The sequence below is a fragment of the Schistocerca gregaria genome, chromosome 1 (assembly GCF_023897955.1).
Source record: "Schistocerca gregaria isolate iqSchGreg1 chromosome 1, iqSchGreg1.2, whole genome shotgun sequence".
NCBI lineage: Eukaryota > Metazoa > Arthropoda > Insecta > Orthoptera > Acrididae > Schistocerca > Schistocerca gregaria.
In genome coordinates this window covers 928,033,685-928,047,864 of record NC_064920.1, presented here as the reverse complement: position 1 = coordinate 928,047,864, position 14,180 = coordinate 928,033,685, and positions in this window count along the sequence as shown.

Below are 14,180 nucleotides of genomic sequence, written 5' to 3'. Positions count from 1 at the left end.
GAGGTTTAATTTCTTCCACAGATAAGCCCCATTTTTGCACGTTAAAAATCCTCTGCGAGTCATGGTGTTGCCTTCATAGCTGTGACACAGTATATTAGGAATGCAGTTTCTTACTTCCGACGGAATGAAACAGCATTGCGAGACGTTCAGGAATAATTAATAGTGTTAGCTTTTCCGCCAGCTGTGTATCATTTATGAAGTGCTAGGCTCATCACGAGTATCAGTAATGAATTACTCGACGTGGGATGGTTGAAATGGCTCTGAGCACTATACGACTTAACATCTGAGGTCATCAGTCCGCTAGACTTAGAACTACTTAAACCTACCTTACCTAATGACATCACACACGTCCGTGCCCGAGGCAGGATTCGAACCTGCGACCGTAGCAGCCCCGTGGTTCCGGACTAACGCGCCTAGAACCGCTCAACCACAGCGGCCCACTCAGTGTGGAAGGGGAGGGGGGAAGTAATGGTGAGTTCGAGGACTGATGACAGTCTCTTCATCTGGGAGCAGACTTTACACTAAATGTCGACAAATACTTGTGATATATATATATATATATATATCCCATTCTCAGTCTTCCTTCACAATTTTTGCTGTCTAAAGCCTCCTCTACTACCATCTCATTGTATAAGAAGAGTCCCTGAAGGATTATAATAAATAATTTCGCTGCCAGAGGGTATACTATGACCTCTGTAGATATGTTGATCTTGTTTTGTCACATTCTGCTGCCTTTTACTCTTTGGTGTTCAACAGAACTTGGGCAGATGACAGTTGGTCCGTTCAGTAATTGATAATAACCGTTGAAGAGAAGAAATCGGTATGGAAAATTATTGTTGTCCTACAGTGCCTTTTACTGTAGAGAAGGCGAAGGACTTAAGCGGTTCTTTGAGGCTGTAAAAGGAGGTAAATGAAAACGGATTAATTTCTGGCTGGATTGGACTGTGTCAGAATGGCTGTTCGTGCGATGCGTAAAAACTAAGCGAGTATAATTCTTACCCTTTCAAAGAGCTTAGCGTCCTTAACTTTTCCGATTTCACGGTCAAAACAGAAAAGGAATCAGAGTTTTCTCCAGGTGGGCTCATAAGAGATGACCACTGCCTCATGCATACCGATCTTTTTTTTTTCTAGATCGTAAAACTAACCATAATTATGAGATATGGCACAAGAAAATAAACCGTTCGTACCTCTATCGTTAATGTAAATTGATTTTGTGTACTGCGACTAACGATTCCATTGAGAATCATCCTCAAATTGCTGGCGTACCTGATTTTCAGAATTATTAAGATTATTTCTCCCTCATTAAGCCGTCAGCAATTTTTATGTGTCTATGAATAAAGGCAAGTCACATATAAATGGATTTTCCACTGGCGACCGTTTGAACAACGAAAATATATACGCATTTATCATATTTATTATATACAAATGTACAAAGCAACAATACTATTGTTACATAAATGTTCCTTTGTTTCATGCAATATGCCTTCCAGTGAATGACGCCGAACAAACAACAGTAATATGCAAATATTTTCCAAAACTCAGAAACAGAAAAATCTGAACAGAAAAATCTGAAACATTTTCCCGGCACCATCAGAAAACCAGCACGTGAGCTAAGGAACATCAGTACTTACTAGCAGCGTTTGTTAAAGTTACATGTAGGACCAGAACTGATATTTTTACGAGATACTCTTTGTGCTCTACATTGAATTTGGTTTCTGTTCCAGTAATTTACATTTTTTTCTTTTCATAGTAATTTTTCGTTAGTTTAATGTCTCACAAGAGCTACCTATTTACGTACTGAACGTAAGACGGATAACAAGTCGTGCACAGTGGCCGCGCGGTTAGAGGCGCCATGTTACTGACTGCATAGATCCTCCCGTCGGTGGTTCGAGTCCTCCCAAAGGTATGGGTATGTGTGTTGTTCTTAGTAAAAGTTAGTTTAAGTAGTGGGTAAATCTAGGAACCGACGACCTTCTGCAGTTTGGTCCCTTAGAAACTCACACACATTTGAACGAATAACAAAGAGAAGGTTGCATAATTTGGGAAATACAAACACGTTGCTATGGTTAAAAGTAAGTTTGGAACAACAACCATGGAAAGTTCAGTGGACCACAATACTTAAGATACTTCACCCTAAACTAATGTTGAAAATGTTGAGGATTACGGTAGCGATGTTGTTGCACCCCCAAATGACGCAACGTCACAGCCGGTGAGCAATATTAGTTCCGAAGTAGCAAACCTTACACCTGACCCTTTTGCACAACTATACTATGTGATCAAAAGTATACGGACACCTGGTTGAAAATGATTTACAAGTTCGCGGCGCCCTCCATCGGTAATGCTGGAATTCAGTATGGTGTCTACGCACCCTTAGTCTTGATGACAGCTTCCACTTCCGCAGTCATACGTTTAATCAAGTGCTGGAATGTTTCTTAGGGAATGGTAGCCCATTCTTCACGGAGTGCTACACTGAGGATAGGTATCGATGTCGGTCGGCGAGGTCTGGCATTATGTCGGCGTTCCAAAACATCTCAAAGCTGTTCTATAGGTTTCAGGCAGGTATCTGCGCAGACCACTTCATTACAGGAATATTATTGTCGTGTAACCACTCTGCCCTAGGCCGCGCCTTATGAACAGGTCCTCCAGTGTGTTGAAAGACGCAATCGCCATCCCCGAATTGCTCTTCAACAGTGGGAAGCAGAAAGATGCTTAAAACATCAGTGTAGGCCTGTGATGTGATATTGCCACGTAAAACGACAAGGGGTTCAGATCCCCTCTATGAAAAACACGACTTCACCATAACACCACCGCCTCCGAATTCTACTGTTGCCATTGCACACGCTGGCAGATGACATTCATCGGGCATTCCCTATATCCACACCCTGCCATGGGATCGCAACATTGTGTACAGTGATTTATCACTCCACTAAACGTTTTTACACTGTTCACTCGTCCAATGTTTACGCTCCTTACACAAAGCGAACCGTCGTTTGGCATTTACCGGCGTGATGTGTGGCTTATGAGCAGCCGCTCGACCTACAAATCCAAGTTTTCTCACCTCCCGCGTAACTGTCATAGTACTTTCAATGGATCCTGATGAAGTTTGGAATTCTTGTGTGACGGTGTGGATAGATGTCTGCCTTTTACACAATACGACCCTCTTCAACTGTCGGCGGTCTCTGTTCGTTAACAGAGGTCAGGCTTTACGCTTTTCTGCTGTACGCCCCGCTTCAAGTTTCCACTTCACTATCACATCGGAAACAGTGGACCTGGGGATGTTCGCGAGTGTGGAAATATCGCGTACAGACGTATGACACAAGTGACACCCAATCACCTGACCATGTTCGAAGTCGGTGAGTTCCCCAGAGCGCCCCATTCTGCCCTCTCACGATGTCTATGACTACGGAGGTCGCTGATGTGGAGGACTAGGCAGTAGCTGGCAGCACAATGCACCTAATATGAAATGCTTATGGTTTTGGGGGTTTCCCGACACATTTGTTCTCATAGTATATATCAAAGGATGGAAGCTTTGCTCAATCACAAACTTGATGAAAAAAATAAAAAAAAATTGTAAAAGATTTGATGAAAACAATCTGACATTTGATAAAAGATGTGACGAAAACAATCAAAGGCTTGGCAACATTTCAGCAAGATTAGAAGCTTTGGCTAGCGATGTTATTAATCTTAGATTCAGAACACTTTGAAAACATACGTTGCGAATCACATCATTGAAGTATAGGCGGTGACTTAGAATGAATAACTATTGACATTCCAACACTGACAACCATAGTAAAATACATTCCAGAACATATTTGCAAACTGACTCTACAGTCCAGAATCCATCATGTAGTTAAACAAATAGGTGACGTAGCAATAAAACGCGAAAAGCAAGTTGATGGTTTTTTGCAACATAAAGACACTTTAATTCATAACAGATTAGAGGTATAGCTACAGGAGTCTGTTGAACAAACGATTACCGGTGTGTACACGGAACAGAATATGGCACTGTTAATGATATAATCTGAGTTAGGTCAGATACAAAGAACACTTACACAAGATGTACGTAAGTGCAAACACAAGTAGGAGCACACATGGAGAAATTAGAAGAAGAATGGGATAAAATTAAGGAGTTAGGAAGGAATGATACCGACTTTATAGGTAACAGTAATGTTGAACGCTGGTATGTATTACGTTTTATAGAAGATGAGGCCGCCCTTTAGGCATCCGAGGCTGTAGAGACCTGTCACACATTAGCACAATCTGAAAATGCATTTCTTGCGAATATTGGTCGCGCTGTGTGTAGGAAAGGTTAAGAAAATGAGTACGAGTATTCAGTCCAGATTCATGTGACATCTGGCAGGGAACGTTAGGAAAATGTTTTGAGAAGTATATTGGCACTTCACAACTAGGGTTGGGATAACTTCAAGGACAAACACATGGAAGGTGGAAAAAATGGTTCAAATGGTTCCAAGCCCTACGGGACTTAACATCTGAGGTCATCAGTCCCCTAGAACTTAAAACTACTTAAATCTAACTAACCTAAGGACATCACACACTTCCGTGACCGAGGTAGGATTCGAACCTGCGACTGCAGCAGCAGCGCGGTTCCGGACTGAAGCGCAGAGAACCGCTCGGCCACAGCGGCCAATCGAAAGGTGGATTCCCATATTTCGTCATTTGTCGTTTCATGGAATACGCTTCATTGCTTAACAACAATATTATAATTACTATTTAAAAAAGAATAATAAAGCACACAATCATTTTAAAAACTTTAACAGGCTGAAGACATTAATAACAAACTTCAACAATTTATACATACCATTAAGAGCAGAGCTTGAACCTAGGGGTATACAGTTCCCACGAACAAGAAAGAAGTCACATCAACAAGGAGTGTCTACAAGCAGTTCAACAAACAGATTTATGAGTAGAATGAATTATAATGACAGGCACTAAACGTACTAACAATTTCCAATCATGGGTGACAAATTACACAAGAGGACAACGCCCATCCAGAATACAGAAAGGGCAACAAGTCACGATACTGATTGTGGCTCTTTGAAAGCCCTTAACAATGTATTAGCCTTAATAAATACCTTAAGCAATAAAACACACAATCCCCAAAATACAGGCAAAGCTGGGAAGCCAAACAATTTAAATGTGACTCCCAACTAGCGCACACCAGCAGAAACGTTGACAATCACCTCCAATAAATATATAGTTGCCAAAAATACAAGACGGAAAGACGCGCAATTTATATGTGACTCCCGACTGGTACATACCAGAAGAAACGTTAACAACCACCCTTAATAAAAATACAATTGCCTAAAATGCAATATACGTTAGGAGGACATGAAGTTTGAATGTGACTCCCAACAGGTGCACACCAGCAGTTACGTTGACAACGACCTTTAATAAATATACGATTGACCAAAATATAAGTTGGAAGGACATGCAGTTTAAACTCATCTACAAAGGGTATTTTGCCTCCGAGACAGACTATGTTACTAATTTAATTTCGTCGATTCAATTTATAACAGAGACTACTGGTACACTTGCACGGAACAACAAATTATGATCAGTTACACTGATCGATGATGATACACACTATCACTCGGAGGCGTGCAAGAGGTTCAATTTCACATTAACACAGGCGTGGCCTTGCAGTGTAAAGTACTCAAAAAATAAAAAAAAACAACACTTAACTCCTCACAGATGTGAAGCAGTCGTCATTTCCAGGATTCCAAGCCGGGGAGTTATTGCCTCCAATCCCTACAGGTGGTCTTCGTGTTGCTGAAATATTTAAGCTAACAGAGAAAACCGAGAATGTGGCAGGCAGGTTAAACGCGACGTCTACGACTCTTCCCGCAACTCGCCGCTATCAATCCTAAAGTGAGCCGGCAAGGCCTGCCTCCAGACGGTTTAATAACTCGCTGGTTCTCGAGGGCCCGAAAGCCACTACTTGCCAGCCACGTGCCCTCCAGCCAACTGACCACACAAGGACCATCCAAACCAGCAACACACGCCTCGACCAAAGACCCTACCTCTCGACATATGACCAGATTGATATCGGCAACCCATATAGTTAGTTGTGCTAGCGGAGTGATATGCCGCCAAAATTAATGCTCATTTACAAAGGCGACTGGTTTCTGAGATGTGCCTACGGATCTTAGTGATGTTGTACACATTTCGAAAGGAAAAGTTCCATTTGACATTAGAGAAAAACCGGTGCACATCCCAGAAACCAACTTACAATACTTTTTACCGGTCTTCGATTCTATTGACGTTATGTATATGAAAATATGAAGGCTAGTAATAACAATAATAACCCGAGTGGGTGTCGTAATGGTGGGGCAAAAGACAGACTACGCCCACCCGGTCGTATTATTACGGCAACAATTACGGGCGAACACGTGATGAGCGTCCCGCCTAAGGTGACACACAGCAGGATGCGCCGATGTTTGTGACCGTCCGGCCAGCGGCAGCTCTCCGAATAGTGGAAGGGTACGTAGGAATAATGACAGGTACCACACTGGTAACTCGGACCAGAGTAACCGCAAATGGAATGATCGTACCAAGAGAAGTCAGTAGGGACCACTGTCAAATTGTCACTCACAGTACCCTACGAATAGGGATTTTGAGAATCCAACGTGGCAATACCATCAGGGAAACCAGTCACAATTTAATGAGCAACTGAATTCAGCCCTGAAACCACATGGTGAGCCACAATGGGGAAATCCAAACAAAGCAGTGAGCATATTCGAGGCCACCGATAACGCACATTCGGTGCTACGAATATATCAAATTAGGCGTTGTTTTAACAAACCTTTAACAACATTCCGTAGTGTAATACACCATATACATTATCAGATCTTATACAAAAAAACAAGGAAAGAACGAGTAGGTTACATCGGTTCCGCTTGTGCCTGGGGATGAAGTAGCCCATGAGGATAATGTGAGTATGAATATCTTTAACAGAAAGCGCCAAGGTGCGAAGATTCATTGCCACAAGCAGCTGTCTAGAGTTAAACAGTTTTCTGTGAGGGGAAATTTACTGCTAAGGACCCACTGTAAACCATCATTTTTATAAAGGAAAAATACGAAATGACAATTGATGTAAACCGGTCCTTTTTGAATTGTGCGAATACTACACGATAGAAGCTCTTTACTGGCATACCCACAGACGCGCGGGATTAGCCGACCGGTCTCGGGCGCTGCAGTCATGGATTGTGCGGCTGATCCCGGCGGAGGTTCGAGTCCTCCCCCGGGCATGGGTGTGTGTGTTTGTCCTTAGGATAATTTAGCTTAAATAGTGTGTAAGCTTAGGGAATGATGACCTTAGCAGTTAAGTCCCATACGATTTCGCACAAATTTGAACATTTTTTTGGCGTACCCACAGAGCTGGAAGGCATAAGGTTTATGTGCACATCCCGACCTGAAGAAGTACTTGCTGCACGATAACGTAAAGATAACTAACAGCAGAGAGGCAATGTTTGTGTAGGTAATATTAAGACCAAAAAGTGAAAAGAAAGTAATGCTATAGATCGGAGCACAAGATTCAAGGGCAAAATCACAACAACACAAATAGCACTTAAATAAAACGAAAAATTAGAACGCTTATATGGCAAGTGACACTTTATTATAAAAATGAAACTGGGCTAGAATACTTTTGTGACTAGCATATAAAAAATTAGGAAAAGTAATTACAGGCTAGACAGTATATTAATCACTGTAGATTAGGTTAAGTAATAAGACGAATCCAGAGTCGATGGACACGGATCTTGCAAAGTCTTTTTTACTGCAGGTTGATCATGATGAGTGGACAAAGGGTGGGACAAAAAATTGACCTCCTTAATGGAATGGTTATATACAGATGTTTGTCTTTGCATAAATATACGTAACTCAAGCGACTTTTTACTGCTAATATCGCTCTTTATGCCAATCTGGGCTAACTGTTCGGGACAAATAGAAAACAACGAATACTATTAAGCACAGTAGTTGACTTTTACCTGTATTTTTAAGAGATATGTATGAGTGCTCAGGTCTTAATTTTGGAAGTGTAAGGGAAAACTCCTTCGAATCTATAGAAGAGTGAAAGTGCAAACAATTTGAGAGGAACTAGCAAGAAACTTAGTTTAGTAGTGAGGGCAAGGCATAAATGTTTATGAATTTTTAGCATACACTAGTGCTCTGTACGAAGTACAGAAGTAAATGAAGAGACATAAATATAGGTAGCAGCATGACAAGAGTTCTTCTTTAACACATGTTTTCATTTGATAGTTATGACCTACTCAGCAAGACGTGGAAGGCGAGTTAACATACAGGCAAGTAAAAGACACAATGAAATGAACCACAGACATAATTGACACAACCAGGTCAATGAATACGGTGAACCTATTAAAAGAGTAACAAACGGTGCTCACTTAGATCTAAAGCTACATATGTGAAGATGTCACTCACTCAAAAATAATAAATAAAGAAAAGGTAAATCATCCTCTCTATGCTAGATTTGCCTATTATGTATATTTTTCATTGTTATTAGCGTGTTTATTAAGATTTGAGCCTATCGTTTGGTAATTACTAAAAAGTTTTGCTCTGGAATGGTAACTTATATCTCATATTTGAGACGGTTCCGAGCGCTTGGCGGTGATCCGAAGTTTTGATGCCTAAGTAACCAAACAATTAAGCAAAGTGCATTTACGATGAGGCAAGTGCCTGCTGTAACTTAACAAAGCGTTCTTTCCAGGCGACCCACGTGTATAAGCAAGTCGTGGTTTGATACACTGGAAGCAGAAGACAGTCTCATGTGACAGCCAGAATAATAGTGAGAGCAGGCAATATCTCCAATAACTGTAATGTAAACAATAAACTGCAAATACGTCCGTATGCGGCCATTGATGTTCTCAAACTAGTAAGAATTCTGCCAACGAATGAGGTGGGCATGAAGGAAGATTGTTATGCAGTTAATTTAAAAAGAAATGACGATGATCTGAGTGACTACGTTCGAGCATTGAAAAAATAGCAAGGCGAAAACGGTGATTCAAGGAAGTTTTGTTCCCGTTGTGGTGGAAAAGTTGTTGCGGTCCTGTGACGGTGGACAGTAAAAGAACCTAAGGGCAGCATGGCCGATGCAAATAAACGTTAAGCTGAAGTACTTACCGTCATCAAGTAGGAAGGAAAGGACTCTCGATTTGGTGCAAGAACCTTGCTATTCGTTTCTGGGTATGTGTTGGAGCCCGGTGAAGGTAGAACCACGATGAAAGAAAGCACTCGACAATCCGCGTTCGCAACGCACGTAAGAATACATAAGTATGCCGCATTGCTCAACTGTGGTAGATAAGAAGACGAGCTTTCGTGAAATGATATCGAAATCATTGTTGCTTATGCACTCATGTACGCACCAGCCTTCTTGCCGCCCACCGAACGTAGGGATATTGTGAATTTAAAAATAGGAAGCGAACTTAACAAAGACACTTACGCATGTGCATGTTGAGCGAATTTGTGGAGAAATAATAATTATATCCTCAGTAAAAGCTCATATTTCGTACAAAAGGATAAAACTCGAGACACCCCAGATCTAAGATAACCGATCAGGAAATGATGATGTCACAAAGGAGAATGCAGCATTTTTAGCATATGTATACATATTTATATTACAAGAGGTTATCTAATTTCTCTTAAAATATTTCTTTCGCGTGAACTATCCTTTGAATAAGAGGTGGATATTCCTCAAAGGCCTGTGGTACCATGGGAAGTCGCTGGTTCCAAAAAACTACGCTTTGAAAGCGTTTTCACAGATGGATCAAAGGACTGTCCCATTACCTAAAACATTCCTGATTCATACTACGACTTTTTTTTTGTCATCAGTATACTGACTGGTTTGATGCGGCCCGCCACGAATTCCTTTCCTGTGCTAACCTCTTCATCTCAGAGTAGCACTTGCAACCTACGTCCTCAATTATTTGCTTGGCGTATTCCAATCTCTGTCTTCCTCTACAGTTTTTGCCCTCTACAGCTCCCTCTAGTACCATGGAAGTCAGTCCCTCATGTCTTAGCAGATGTCCTATCATCCTGTCCCTTCTCCTTATCAGTGTTTTCCACATATTCCTTTCCTCTCCGATTCTGCGTAGAATCTCCTCAATCCTTACCTCCTCAGTCCACCTACTTTCCAACATTCGTCTATAGCACCACATCTCAAATGCTTCAATTCTCTTCTGTTCCGGTTATCCCACAGTCCATGTTTCACTACCATACAATGCTGTACTCCAGACGTACATCCTCAGAAATTTCTTGCTCAAATTAAGGCCGGTATTTGATATTAGTAGACATCTCTTGGCCAGTAATGCCTTTTTTGCCATAGCGAGTCTGCTTTTGATGTCTTCCTTGCTCCGTCCGTCATTGGTTATTTTACTGCCTAGGTAGCAGAATTCCTACACTTCATTGACTTCGTGACCATCAGTCCTGATGTTATGTTTCTCGCTGTTCTCATTCCTACTACTTCTCATTACCTTCATGTTTCTCCGATATACTCTCAAACCATACTGTTTACTCATTAGACTGTTCATTCCGTTCAGCAGATCATTTAATTCTTCTTCACTTTCACTCAGGATAGCAATGTCATCAGCGAATCGTATCATTGATATCCTTTCACCTTGTATTTTAATTCCACTCCTGAACCTTTCTTTTATTTCCATCATTGCTTCCTCGATGTACAGATTGAAGAGTAGGGGCGAAAGGCTACAGCCTTGTCTTACACCCTTCTTAATACGAGCACTTCGTTCTTGATCGTCCACTTTTATTATTCCCTCTTGGTTGTTGTACATATTGTATATGACCCGTCTCTCCCTATAGCTTACCCCTACTTTTTTCAGTATCTCGAACACCTTGCACCATTTTATATTGTCGAACGCTTTTTCCAGGTCGACAAATCCTATGAACGTGTCTTGATTTTTCTTTAGCCTTGCTTCCATTATTAGCCGTAACGTCAGAATTGCCTCTCTCGCGCCTTTACTTGTCCTAAAGCCAAACTGATCGTCACCTAGCGCATTCTCAACTTTCTTTTCCATTCTTCTGTATATTATTCTTGCAAGCAGCTTCGATGCATGAGCTGTTAAGCTGATTGTGCGATAATTCTCGCACTTGTCAGCTCTTGCCGTCTTAGGAATTGTGTGGATGATGCTTTTCCGAAAGTCAGATGGTATGTCGCCAGACTCATATATTCTACACACCAACGTGAACAGTCGTTTTGTTGCCACTTCCCCTAATGATTTTAAAAATTCTGATGGAATGTTATCTATCCCTTCTGCCTTATTTGACCATAAGTCCTACAAAGCTCTTTTAAATTCCGATTGTAATACTGGATCCCCTGTCTCTTCTAAATCGACTCCTGTTTCTTCTTCTATGTATTCTTTCCACCTATCTGCTCTCTCCTCTGCATTTAACACTGGAATTCCCGTGGCACTCTTAATGTTACCACCGTTGCTTTTAATGTCACCAAAGTTTGTTTTGACTTTCCTGTATGCTGAGTCTGTCCTTCCGACAATCATATCTTTTCCGTTGTCTTCACATTTTTCCTGCAGCCATTTCGTCTTAGCTTCCCTGCACTTCCTATTTATTTTATTCCTCAGCGACTTGTATTTCTGTATTCCTGATTTTCCCGGAACATGTTTGTACTTCCTCCTTTCATCAATCAACTGAAGTATTTCTTCTGTTACCCATGTTTTCTTCGCAGCTACCTTCTTTCAACCTTTGTTTTCCTTCCCAGCTTCTGTGATGGCCCTTTTTAGAGATGTCCTTTCCTCTTCAACTGTGCTGTCTACTGCGCTATTCCTTATTGCTGCATCTATAGAGTTAGAGAACTTCAAACGTATCTCGTCATTCCTTAGAACTTCCGTATCCCACTTCTTTGCGTATTGATCTACTATACTATATTGTGATCTGAGTCTATATCTGCTCCTGGGTACGCCTTACAATCCAATATCTGATTTCGGGATCTCTGTCTGACCATGATGTAATCTAATTGAAATCTTCCCGTATCTCCCGGCCTTTTCCAAGTATACCTCCTCCTCTTGTGATTCTTGAACAGGGTATTCGCTATTACTAGCTGAAACTTGTTACAGAACTCAATTAGTCTTTCTCCTCTTTCATTCCTTGTCCCAAGCCCATATTCTCCTGTAACCTTTTCTTCAACTGCTTCCCCTACAACTGCATTCCAGTCGCCCATGACTACACTTTCTCTATCTGTTCATCTTCAGCTTGCGACATCGGCATGTATACCTGAACTATCGTTGTCAGTGTTGGTCTGCTGTCGATTCTGATTAGAACAACCCGGTCACTGAACTGTTCACAGTAACACACCCTCTGCCCTACCTTCATATTCATAACGAATCCTACACCTGTTATACCATTTTCTGTTGCTGTTGATATTACCCGATACTCATCTGATCAGAAATTCTTGTATTCCTTCCACTTCACTTCACTGACCCTTACTATATCTAGATTGAGCCTTTGCATTTCCCTTTTCAGATTTTCTAGCTTCCCTACCACGTTCAAGCTTCTGACATTCCACGCCCCGATTCGTAGAACGTTATCCTTTCGTTGATTATTCAATCTTTTTCTCATGGTAACCTCCCCCTTTGCAGTCCCCTCCCGGAGATCCGAATGGGGGACTATTCCGGAATCTTTTGCCAATGGAGAGATCATCATGACACTTCTTCAACTACAGGCCACATGTCCTGTGGATACACGTTACGTGTCTTTAATGCAGTGGTTTCCATTGGCTTCTGCATCCTCATGTCGTTGATCGTTGCTGATTCTTCCGCCTTTAGGGGCAATTTCCCACCCCTAGGACAAGAGGACTACGACTTAAACATCCAATACGCCACCAGAATTTAACTTATACCTATGTACGAATTTTGTTCGTTTTCTTTCTTTTCCTTGTTTCTGTTTCAGGTGCGAGGAACTGTAGTTGTTTTACTGCAAAACACTTGTTCTATTGTATTGTTGAAATATGAATGTATAAAATATGTACAAAGAGAGAAATCACCTTGTACGAAGCTAATGTGGTAAGAGATAAGCTGTGCGATGGAATTAGATAAGCTAGAATTATGTTTTGTGTGCAAAGACAATATTGTGAGTGTTGCTACAGCTGAAAGAACAGAATGAAAGACCATTTCATATTACTGTCAAACTGTTATGTGAAAGAATCACGTACGAGATCACCGAATCTCAAAACAGCATGGACTACAATGAATATTAAGGTTTTAAAGTACCCGACAACAGACTGGTGCCAGGTAAAGATAGTATGTAACAAACATTTTGTGAAGTGAATCACTGGGCTCGGCCGAGTGCATGTGGAGCAGTGAGGAGTTTCAATAAATAATTTCGGCGCCAGGTGGAATATTATGATCTCTGTAGAAAAACAGTACATTCATTAGGGTTGATCTTGTTTTGTCACATTCGGGTGTCTTTACATTTTAACTTTGACTAGAGCTTGGGCAGATGGCTGTGTGTCCGTTCATTATTTAATAATAGCCATTCAAGCGAAAAAAATGGTGCACAAAATAAGTATTGTTCTTGGCACCTTCTACTGCAGAGAAAGCGAAGGAGTTTAAAGGTTTTCGTAGTTGTAAAAGAGAGTAAGTAAAAACGGATACATTCCTGGTTGGCTAGGACTGCTTCAAAATAGCCGAACTCAGGGTACGTGAAAATTAAGGGAGTATAATTCTCATCGTTTGTAAAAGCTTGTAATCTTTAACTTTCCGATTTCACGGTCAAGCCGTACAAGGAATACCATTTTTTTTTTCATGTCAGCCCATCAGAGAAGCCCTCTACTTCCTGCATACCGATCTAGAGCGAACTAACCATAACCATGACAGACGACACTAGGAAACTTGTTCGTACCTCTCCCGCTAATGTAAACCTCTTCTGTGTGCTGAGACTAACTATTCCATCGAGAATCATACTCAACTTGTGGGCATATCTGATTTTCAAAATTGTTAAAATTATTTTTCTCTCACTACGTCGTCACCAATTTTTCTATCCCTTACAGTAAACGCGAGTCACAGCAAAGGAGATTTTAAAGCACCCAAAAGCGAAGTAGGAACCGAAACTTCACAGGCTGATAGGATGTGTAATGCTACTTCACAGATTACAATATCAAGTGATTATAATACACTGAAGAG